This window comes from Lycium ferocissimum, chromosome 8 (genome assembly GCF_029784015.1).
Source record: "Lycium ferocissimum isolate CSIRO_LF1 chromosome 8, AGI_CSIRO_Lferr_CH_V1, whole genome shotgun sequence".
NCBI classification, from domain to species: domain Eukaryota; kingdom Viridiplantae; phylum Streptophyta; class Magnoliopsida; order Solanales; family Solanaceae; genus Lycium; species Lycium ferocissimum.
Genome location: NC_081349.1, coordinates 13,548,132 through 13,560,552, shown reverse-complemented (window position 1 = coordinate 13,560,552; position 12,421 = coordinate 13,548,132).

Genomic DNA, 12,421 nt, shown 5'->3' with positions numbered 1-12,421 from the left:
CTACGTGAGATTTATTAATTTTTAAAGAACGTGAAAAGTAAAAAATGAACAAGTAAAAGTGCATGGAAGAAATAAATAAGTGCATACGTGTATACATGAGAAAAAATAAATATTAAGTACTATGACATATGTCCACGTGAGATAAAAAAGTAGTTGATTAAAGAGTACAAGTTATATAGTTTTTAGTATCAACATTCATTGAGTGTACAATTTCTAAAGCTGTTGGTACAAGCATGGGAAGCTGTGTTAGTCTTCCTTCCATGCTAAGCTGTTGGTACAAGCATGGGAAGCTGTGTTAGTCCTCCTTCCATGCTTATATATAATTTATTAATTCTTGAAAAACGTGAAAAGTCAAGTAATTTGCCCAAGTAAAGAAGAGAATAAATATTCAGTATTATAATATATGTCTACGTGAGATTTATTAATTCTTAAAGAACGTAAAAAGTAAAAAATAATACAAAAATATATATAAATAGAATACGCATGTAGTCTTTTAAATTTATGTGTTCATTCATTCACATTGAATACACATGTTATATGCAGATCGCGATTCGCGATGCTATATTAACAAATGCAAACTATGAGCAATTGTCTCACTGGTATTAAATCTTGAAGTCTCTTGCGTTCCAAGATAGAAAATTCTATTGAATTATTAAATTTTGTTCATGCATTTTAATTTTATTTAATTTAGTTCATGAACTAGTATATCAGATGTATTGAATTTAATAAATTCATGTATTGGTGGCTGGTTTGTCCATAAACTTTAAAATTTGAGAAATTTTGAATTAAATTGGAGAAAATACATAAAATTCCCTCTTAACTTGTCTTCGAAACTCATTTTAGCAATTTAACTACGGGTAATTGTTTGCCCTCCCTAAACAACTTTCAAGTGAATTTAATACCTCTTCAAAAGATGATACTACAAGAGAAGTGTTTTCACTCTCCCAAACTCGCGTGGAGAGGAGAAAAAGAGATAAAAGAAGGTTGATCAGATCCTTTTTTTAAACCTTTTCTTTTATTTTTGTTTTTTTTCTCTCTCCACCTTTTTAATCCATCCTACCTTTCTTCTTCATCCACAACAATGGAGCCAACATCATCAAATTAAATGAATAATCAACTATTGTTAGCTACAATTTTACCCGATGTTATCAAATTAAATGCATCCAAATATCCAATAATTAACTAACATTTGAGTCTGACTATTTGAGCACTTGTTCTTCATGTTGCGATGATCGAGATGCAATTTTCTAACAGCTGTGGAGGTAGAGGGGAAACCAAACAGCAAGAAGAAGAATATAGAATAGAAAAATGAACAAGTAATATATGTCTACGTGGGATTTATTAATTCTTAAAGAACGTGAAAAGTCAAAAGTGAACAAGTAAAAGTGCACGGAGGAAATAAATAAGTGCATACGTTTATACATGAGAAGAGAATAAATATTAAGTCCTATGACATATGTCCACATGAGATAAAAAAGCAATTGGTTAAAGAGTACAAAGCCAAGTAATATGGGACGGAGGGAGTACTTCATTTATTAATTCTTAAAGAACGTGAAAAATCAAGTATAGTAATGTGACCAAGTATTATGGGACGAAGGGAGTACTCTATTTATTAATTCTTAAAGAATGTGAAAAGTCAAGTAATATGGGACGGAGAGAACGCTTCATTTATTAATTCTTAAAGAACGTGAAAAATCAAAAGTGAATAAGTAAAAGTGCACGGAGGAAATAAATATGTGTTGGAGAATTAAAATTAAAGTGCATACATGTATACATGAGAAGAGAATAAATATTCAGCAAGAACGTGAAAAGTCAAGAGTAAACAAGTAAAAGTGCACAGAGAAAATAAATATATTTCGGAGAATGAAAATTGAAGTACATACGTGTATGCATGAGAAGAGAATAAATATTCAGTAATATGACATATGTCCCTGTAGGATTTATTAATTCTTAAAGAACATGAAAAGTCAAAAGTAAACAAGTAAAAGTGTACGGAAAAAATAAATTTGTGTAGGAGAATTAAAATTGAACTGCATACGTCTATACATGAGAAGAGAATAAATATTCAGCAAAAACGTGAAAAGTCGAGTATAGTAATGTGGACAAGTAATATGGGACGAAGGGAGTACTTCATTTATTAATTAATTCTTAATGAAAAAGTATAGTAATGTGGCCAAGTAATATGAGACGAAGGGAGTACTTCATTTATTAATTCTTGAAGAACGTGAAAAGTCAAGTAATTTGCCCAAGTAAAGAAGAGAATAAATATTCAGTACTATAACATATGTCTACGTGAGATTTATTAATTTTTAAAGAACGTGAAAAGTCAAAAATGAACAAGTAAAAGTGCACGGAAGAAATAAATAAGTGCATACGTGTATACATGAGAAGAGAATAAATATTAAGTACTATGACATATGTCCACGTGAGATAAAAAAATAGTTGGTTAAAAAGTACAAGTTATATAGCTTTTAGTATAAGCATTCATTGAGTGTACAATTTCTAAAGTTGTTGGTACAAGCATGGGAAGCTGTGTTAGTCCTCCTTCCATGCTTATATATAATTTATTAATTCTGAAGAACGTGAAAAGTCAAGAATTTGCCCAAGTAAAGAGAATAAATATTGATACTTATAATATATATCTATGTGAGATTTATTAATTAAAGAACATAAAAAATCAAAAATACACATTGAATACACATGTTATATGCAGATCGCGATTCGCGATGCTATATTAACAAATGCAAACTATGAGCAATTGTCTCACGGGTATTAAATCTTGAAGTCTTGCGTTCCAAGATAGAAAATTCTATTGAATTATTAAATTTTGTTCATGCATTTTAATTTTATTTAATTTAGTTCATGAACTAATATATCAGATGTATTGAATTTAATAAATTTAATAAATTCATGTATTGGTGGCTGGTTTGTCCATAAACTTTAAAATTTGAGAAATTTTGAATTAAATTGGAGAAAATACATAAAATTCCCTCTTAACTTGTCTTCGAAATTCATTTTAGAAATTTAATTACGGATAATTATTTGCCTTCCCTAAACAACTCTCAAGTGAATTTAATACCTCCTCAAAAGATGATATGACAAGTGAAGTGTTTTCACTCTCCCAAACTCGCGTGGAGAGGAGAAAAAGAGATAAAAAAAGGTTGATCAGATCCTTTTTTTAAACCTTTTCTTTTATTTTTGTTTTTTTTTTCTCTCTCCACCTTTTTAATCCATCCTACCTTGCTTCTTCATCCACAACAATGGAGCCAACATCATCAAATTAAATGAATAATCAACTATTGTTAGCTACAATCTTACCCGATGTTATCAAATTAAATGCATCCAAATATCCAATAATTAACTAACATTTGAGTCTGACTATTTGAGCACTTGTTCTTCATGTTGCGATGATCGAGATGCTGCGGAGGTAGAGGGGAAACAAAACAGCGAGAAGAAGAAAGAGAAGAAGTGAGAAAGAGAAACAAACACGAGGGATGAGGTTAGGGAAGAAAGGTTTTCTTTTGGAGAAGATGAAAACCCACCGGCAAACCCTCTATCAGAACTCACTACTGGACCCGCCGTTGAAGCAAGCATCACCGGTCACCGGAGATTAAAACTGATAATCTTTTTTCTTTTTAAGATTTGTTGTAACTATAATTTCTTAGATCGAAAAAAGTGTCATCTGACTTTTTCGGCAGACCTTAGTGTGTAAAGATGACAGGCGGAGGAGGTGATGCTGCATCGCCACCGCTATCATCACAGTCAACGGCAGCAAATGGCGGTGAATTCCTTCTTCAATTTCTTCAGAAGCATCCGCCACATCACCACCACTCTCAGCTGCAACCATCACCCGCCGTCGACTGAGTTACAGCAGAGTCTGCTGCCACATGATCCAGCAGTTGTAGCAGTAGGATTCTTTTACATTTATATATATATGGGTGTTGTCATTGCTGTTTTCAACGGAGAAGTTCAATTTTTCGGAGAACTGGAGGAAGGCGCGTACTTTTCCAGTGAACTGGAGGAGCTGGGGAAAGAGATGGCTGGGGTGCGTGAAAAAAAGAAAAAATAATTTAGAAAATATTAAAAAAAAAAAAAAAAGAGTTTTGATACATGGAGGTGCGTGTAGAACACCTTCCACAACAACTGTGGTTGTGTACTTTTAAATAGGTATAAGTGGGGAAATTTTATAAATGTACAATTCGCTGACTTACATTGCAAAAATATAGCTCAAAAATAATTTTATTCATGCTATACACTTATATACAAAAGACATGTACATTATGTATATAGGTGTATAAAAGTGTATAATATGTAGGTATATACACGAAAAGATACAATTATACACATTTATACACAATTATACAATATTGTATAAGTGGGTCTAATCATAGATCTGGATTGATTTTGAATAAGAATTACACTTTTATACAAGACAGATACATTATGTATATAAGTGTATAAAAAGTATAATAGTATATAAGAGGTGTGTATATACCCGTATATCATATACACACCTCTTATACACTATTATACACAAACTAACTCCAATACCACTAACGACGGAACACCAGCAGCCACTAGCCATCGCCGGAGTTCCGTTCTCCGGCGAACTCCAACACCACCAACGACGTTCGACGATCAGCAGCAGACTTTCTCTCTCTCTGTTCATCTCTATCTCTATCTCTCCCTCGACGAGATCACGCCGGAGCTTCGGTAAAAACCACCGGCCACACCACCTCCCTCGCCACCACCAGATCTGAGTGGATTTTTCGGTGATCGAGAGAGAGGAGGTGCGGTAGAGAGAGCGAGAGAGAGGAGGCATAGATAGGAGGTAGAGAGAGAGGAGGAGGAGGAGGAGGGAGTGGGTCATTTTTGTAAGATTTAAAAAGGTGGGTCAATTTTGATAGCATTGTTACCTTAATTAATATACAGTATAATTATTCCTATTATATTCACTTGAAAGTTGTTTAGGGGGGTAAAAAATTACTCGTAAAGTTTAATTGTTAAAGTGAGTTTTGAGGACAAGTTAAAAAGTTTAATTATTAAAGTGAGTTTTGAGGACAAGATACATGTGTTATAGGCTAGATATATGAGGTATTTCAGCTATAAATGCTCTAGTATTCTTACTATTTAATATAATGTATCTAAGTCAAGTAGTGAAAGAACAATCATTCCTTCATTCTTCTTCTATTGAGTTTTTGAGTGTATGTTTATGTTGCCTTTCTCTCTAAACATACAACATTTAGCTTAAGAGTTTGGTGGTTGTATTGAGAGACAATTTAACTTGACGAAAAGATCTCTACCAAAAATCGAATTCCATTTTAAGTTCCATCACTAACCAAGGAAAACTATGGAAATTGGTGCATTGGAATTAAGGGTTTTCTTTGAGAGTATGATGTTTAGGAATTGGTGAAGAGTAGAGTTGATGAAACTGAATCTTACGACCACAAAGAAGAAAGATAGAAAATCACTAATCTCATGTATCAAAGTTTGGATGAAAATATGTCGAGAAACTTGAAAATGTAATCACATCCAAGAAAGCATAAGCATGGGAAATTCTTCTTTTGAGATGTTTGGATGTGAAAAAGGTTCGTCCTCAAACTTTAAGAGGAGAGAATCAGTTGTTGCACATGAAGAAATCTGAATTCGTTTCTAATTATACTTCTAGAGTCTTGGCTATCTCAAAAATAAAATATGTAATAAATGGCTAGAAAATAAGATGTTGGAGGACTGTTAGTTTTCAGGGGCAAATTCGAGCCAGTCCAATAATTGCAACAACAACATACCCATTGTAATCCGACAAGTGGGGTCTGGGGAGGATAAGATGTATGCAGACCTTCCCCTGTCTTTGTCGGGCAGAGAATTGTTTTCGAAAGATCTTCAGCTCAAAAGAAGAGAGAAGAAAAAGAAAACGAACAAAACATAAAAAGAATTCGGAGTAGATACAAAGCAATATATCAGCAAAATATTAAGATACAACAAAAATGCTCAAAAGATAGTACTGCGCATCGAACAGTAAGAAACTACACAATTATTAAATATTATTACTAATAACGGGACGTGGAATAAGGCTAGCCGCTGTCTCTCCCCCCAAGTAAAGTGCGATACCAATCGTCTACCCACTAATCTTCTACCCTAATCTTCGACCTTCATACCTTCCTATCTAGGGTCATGTCCTCAGTAAGTTGAAGTTGTGTCATTCCTTTGTAGTCACCTCCCTCAACCTACCTTTACCTCTCCTAACTCATGCGATATCCAACCTCTCACACCTTTTCACTTGTGCATCCCTATACCTTCTCTTTACATCTTTGAACCATCTCAGTCTAGCTTCCTTCATCTTGTCCCCCACGGAGGCCACTTGCACATTGTCCCATATAACTTCATTCCTAATCATATCTCTCCTACTATGCTCATGCATCCATCTGAGCATCCTTCTCTCTGCTACGTTCATCTTCTGAACATGGGTGTTCTTGACTGGACAACTCTCTACCCCATACAACAGAGTTGGTGTAACCACTACTGTGTAGAACTTACCTTTAAGCTTGGTGACACATTCTTATCGCACAATACCTGGAAACGAGCCTCCACATTTCATGACCCACCCCACTCTAATACAATGAATGACATCCTCATGAATTACCCGTCTCCTTGAATTATGAACCCAAGATACTTGAAATTTTTCTCTTGGATATGACTTGCACATCGATCTTCATTTCCACCTCCGCCTCGTGAACACTAAACTTACACTCCATATACTTTGTTTTAGTCCTACTTAACCTAAAAATTTTAGTCTCTAAAACATGTCTCCAAACTATCAGCCTATCGTCAACTCCACCACGGGTCTCGTCAATCAATACTATGTCATATTCAAATAGCATACACCATGACACATCCCCTAAATATGTCGTGTCAATTCGTATATTACTAACGTAAATAAAGACATATTAAAGGCTGATCCCTGGTGCAACTCCATCACGATCGAAAAGTGGTTTGAGTCCCCTCCTACTATTCTAACTCGGGTCTTGGCTCCATCATACATGTCCTTAATATCCCTAATGTAAGCCACAAGTACACATCTATACTCCAAACATCTCCAAAGGACCTCTTTAAGTACTTTATCGTACACCTTTTCTAGGTCAAGAAATACCATGTGTAGGTCCTCTTCCAGTCCCTGTATTGTTCTAACAATCTCCTTACAAGATGAATGACTTCAATAGTTGACCACCCCGACATGAATCCGAATTGATTCTCAGATATAGACAAACCCCTCCCCATCTTTATTCACCACCCTCTCCCAAACTTTTATAGTATGGCTTAGTAGCTTGATACCCATATAGTTATTCTAATTCTGAATATCACACTTGTTCTTGTACAACAGAACCATTATACTCCACCTCCATTCTTTGGCATTTTGGCAATCCTAAAAATGATATTAAACAACCAATCAACAACTCCATACCTGTCCCGCCTGTGTTCTTCCAAAAATCCACAGGCATATCTTCTGGCTCGGTTGCTCTTCTCCTCCTCATCTTACGAATAGCTCCCTCAATCTCCGCCGCCTTTATGCATCTACAACCTTTATGCACCTACAATATCCAAGTCATAAAGGTTATCGTTAGAGCATATTTGAAATCAAATTCAAACGAATGAAATATTTATTTTATTTCTCATAGTAAATAGACATTTTTGGTTCTTTTCCTTAATGCATGAGAGATACTAGTAAACCATCTCAATTATAGTGTATAGAAATGGTGGGAACTGGGAGTGAGTGAACTACCCGAGGAGAAAGGGGCAACCTCTCCAAAGCTATTATAGCTCACTGTAATTTACTACTGGACTGCAGGTTTGTATTTCAAGTAATATTCTGGTGCAGCACATATACGTGATGGAAACAAAGTTGCAAATAAGCTGGCAGTTTATGGGAGCTCCTGAATTGTCCAACAAGCTGAAGAGGGAGAAACTAGTTTTTGGAATGTTCGTTCCCCTTTATCATCTCGTTTTAAACAATGATGATTTAGGGATAGAATCATTAAGATCTATCTCCGCACTGTAATAACAAAGAAATTTATGTCTTTCATTATGTTATAAAAGTTCCTCTTTCAAGCGCCAAAAAAAAGGGCTTTGGGTATGGAGTGCACCATTTCCCATCTTTATTCTTTTACTTCCATTTCTTTCCTTTTCTTTTACTTTCTTAAAAAGGATGATCTTATAAGTTTAACTTTTTTGTCGTTGCTGTTGTTAAAATTTCAGTTTCACAATATTATAATACTTTTAACGGAAAAAATATGTAAGCAAAAAAAGGTACTTTAATAAAGAGTTAGAATAAATTACATTTTATCGATAAATTGCCAATGAGTATTGGCTACTAATAAACGATAAAAAGAAAGAATTGTGAAATTAGGATAAATAATTAAAGAGACTTTTGACTTTTGATTTTTTTATTTGAAAATTTCTATGAATTAATTTTTGAGTATTTAAGTATTAAAAAAGAATTCATTAAGTAATTTTTTGGCTCAACTCAAGAAAAGTTCTCTCGCCTTATGCCCCAAATGAACGCTCAAAACATCAGGGCTTACGCCTAAACGAATGCCCCAAATGTTGGGACTTATGCCCCACGTTACTTGCGCTCCGCCAGTACGCCTCGATGCTTTAGTGTGCCTGGTCATGGAACTCACCCCCAAAATATTTTTTAAAACACTGGTTGACAAAGAGCTACTGTTTGAATGTTTTCTTCTAAAAGATAATATACAAGATCAATATGAGTAGTTTTTATTGCAATTGATCTCAAAGGGAGCATGTTTAGGGCAAAAATTAAGAACAAACTCCCGGGGATGAAATCAAGTCTAAAGAAATTAATAACCAATTTGTTGAATCTGTACAATAAAAGTTCTTTGAATTAATTAGCATATATATGTCATAGGTCGAGGATTAGAATAGAGAAGAAAAGAAGAAAAAAAGAAAAAGGCAACCCAAACAAAACTTTAAATATAGAAGTTCTAAACTTGGAGGAGGCCAGTAATTGCTAGATATTTTGTTAATAAAAGATGAGCATCATTAATTCAGCTGTCATAATTGTTGGGGATTGCCATCTTTTTGGGAGAAAAATGTAGGAATATAATCCCACTTTACCCCCTAACATTTAAGGTTGGAGAAACCACACACACCTCACATATTGAATGGGAATGATAACCCCTCTAACCAATATTTTTCTATGAGAATAAGTAATTAATTTAAAAAAAAAAAAAAAAGTCACTAAACTAGCCATTGAAACGAGATTGAATCTTTGTTAAATCTTACCAATATTTTCTCTATATGTCAAGTTTTGAATATATATATATATATATATATATATATATAATTTCGAAGTAAAGTATTTAATGGCAAGAATGATGTGGTTTGTATCAAAAAATTTAAACAATCCTACTCGATACTTCCTCACTCCTAAATGTCTTCTTATCATGTAGTTATATATATATATATATATATATATATATATTAACAACGAAAATTAAAACACAAAATTTGGTGGATTGGAGAAAAAGAGAGATAATTCAATTGCCTATGTAAAATAGTGCTAAGTATTAATTATTAAATTTATCAATATATCTTACAACAAGTAACAAGAGAAAGTTTCTATTTATATTTTAGACGAATTCAAAATTATGACCAAAATCATATATGATATTATTTTAATTAAACATAAGATACTAAATGAAACAAAAAATTAAAATATCATAGTAAGAAAAATTGAATGAGAAAAGGGTTAAAGATATGTGTGTGTGTGTATATATTCATTATGAATTAAATCTAAAGATTAAATCAAATAAATTTAAAAAGATTTAATTTGTTTCCTTTAATTTCACAGAAATATCGTTAATTTGAGCGTATTATATCGAAAATTAGAAGATACTTGACATTTTGTTATGATACAATGTACTCAAACAAGCGACATCACAATTTAACATAGATTAGTGTCTTTTAATATCGTCTGCTCGCGCGGGCACTAATACTAGACTGTATTTAGATTGTATAATAATTAAGATCTTGACCCTCTAGTCCCAAAAAAAACTAACGATATGTAGCTTGAAATTTATTAATAGATTTTTTTCAAGTAGTTGTTATACATTATCTTCAGCGGAATAGGTGAACGGGTCAACAATAAGAGTTATATATTGTATTTAATTCTAGAAAGAAAAAAAAAAGATCTTTATTAAAAACAAAAGATTCTCACCGGAAAATATTGGATAGGGGGGTTATCGTTCCCATTCAAAATATTTTTTTTGGGGTTGGGGGGGGGGGGGTATCCTTTCCCAACCCTTAAATGTTAGTGGGGTAAAGTGGGATTCACTCTCACTTTAATCATGATTAAAACCCTTGTTTTTAGTTCATTTAATATAACACTACTCCCTCCGGTTCAAAAAGAGTGGTCACTTAGTCATTTCAACACCCCTTAAGAAAATGTTAACTCTTAGGAAAAAATAGGTAATTTGACTAAACTACCCCTAATTAAATAGATATTGGGATTTGATCAATTAATACTTAATAAGGGCAAATCTGGAAAAATAATGTTAATTTTTTCTTTATTTGGTAAGGAGACACTCTTTCTAAAACAAAAAATAAAGACTAAGAAGACAATTTTTTTTTTTAAACGGAGGGAGTATTTATTTTAATACATGATATGTGTCACCTATGAGAAAAAGCCGAAATTAGTCCCTCATCTTAGAGGGTAGACTTAAAATAATCCCTTATGCATTTTGTATGGAGCACTAATAGTCCCTTAAGTTTATAAAAAATGGAGCACTAATAGTCCCTTAAGTTGATAAAAAATGGAGCACATTTGGTAATACCCCAACGGAAAAATATAAACTTATAACGGCAGTTATTTCACTTCCTTCCCATAAGCTAGCCGAGAACTCTTGAGTCATTTTCTGTGTTTCACTTCAGCTGAAGCTAACAAACTTTGAGGTTAAAAACTTCTTTTAGCCCTGGGCATAAATACCGAAAAATATAAAAATCAGACCAAACCGAATTAATTTGATTCTTCGATTTTGGTTTTTCGGTTCTTCGGTTCGGTTTTCAGTTATGAGGTCCCGGTTCTTCGATTTTTTCATTTAACTGAACTTCTATTATATGAGTTCACAAAAATATAACACTCAGGACTTAGGCCCAAAAAATATTCTGATCCAACCCAAGCAACCTATCCCAATTTGAATTAGTTTATTTCCTAATTCCTATTTTCCATCTCCACTAGTAAATTATTAATCTGATCTATTAGCTTAATGTTGTGCCAGTTAGCGTGTGTTTGAAGTGTTAGGTGTGTGATTTGTTGTATAATGGCTGGATTGATTTGCCTTTTACTTTGTTTACGTTAATTTGCCCCTTAGCTCTCGTTCTCTTGCCCTTCTCCTTTTCCCTTGCTAGTCTATATCCATCTATATCTATATTATATTAAAAACACAAAGGGTCTTAGAAATGTTGAGAACTTTTTGCCCTTCGTTAAAAGACTCTACAATAGATAAAATTATCATTTACTATTTTTCTCGAATTATTATTTTAATTAAATAATGAGTAAACCAATTTGGAATTGGTTTCACGTCTAAGTCCATATGGACTACGCAATAGTTCTCACAAAAGGAATTGAGTTCTATTCTTTTCAATAAAACATTATGGAAAGATTTACTATCTTCCTAACAAACAGTAAATTGTCATCACTGTATACGGTAAAAGTCGGTTTAGCGTTTGTCCGGAGAGACCGGGGGCCGACAAAAGAAAGGAGACAACGACAAGCGCTCAAACCGAGGGTATTGCCGGACGTAGGGTATTGCATGTCCGTAGCGCTTGGTCGAGAAGAGAATACGAAGAAAATCGTAGGGTGGGTTGCTCCGGGGTAACTTCTTAGCGCGATTGGTCGGTTTTGTGTCGTAGAGGTTGATGGGCGCGTTGGTCGGTTCATACATAGGCCCCGAGTAAATCGTGGCCGTTAGCCGGTTAATCGGTTATTCGCTGCTCACGTGTGGAAATCGTTACGGTATACGTTTCGACGGTCGTACGGGTGTCGAACCGTACGACTTGACCTTATCGTATTAGGGCATCTTTATTTCTAAAAAGGGCTTGTGATGATGAAGGGCAGCAGAAAGCTATAAATGGGGGAGCCGCTTTCTTGCTTTAGGGGTTGGTTTTTGGGAGAACAAAAACATTGTATTAGAACTTATATTGAAATTCTCTCTCTCCCTCTTATTCTTTCTGATTTTGGTCCGGTTTACAGCTTTAAATACATTGAATTATATTGTTCAACCTCACACGGAAATATACATAAATATCTTAGCTCAAATCCATAATCCCAACATATTCGTCCAAAGTATTAGCACATTGATTTACATACATTTACACCATTTATAAGCAAACTTACAAAACGTTCTTC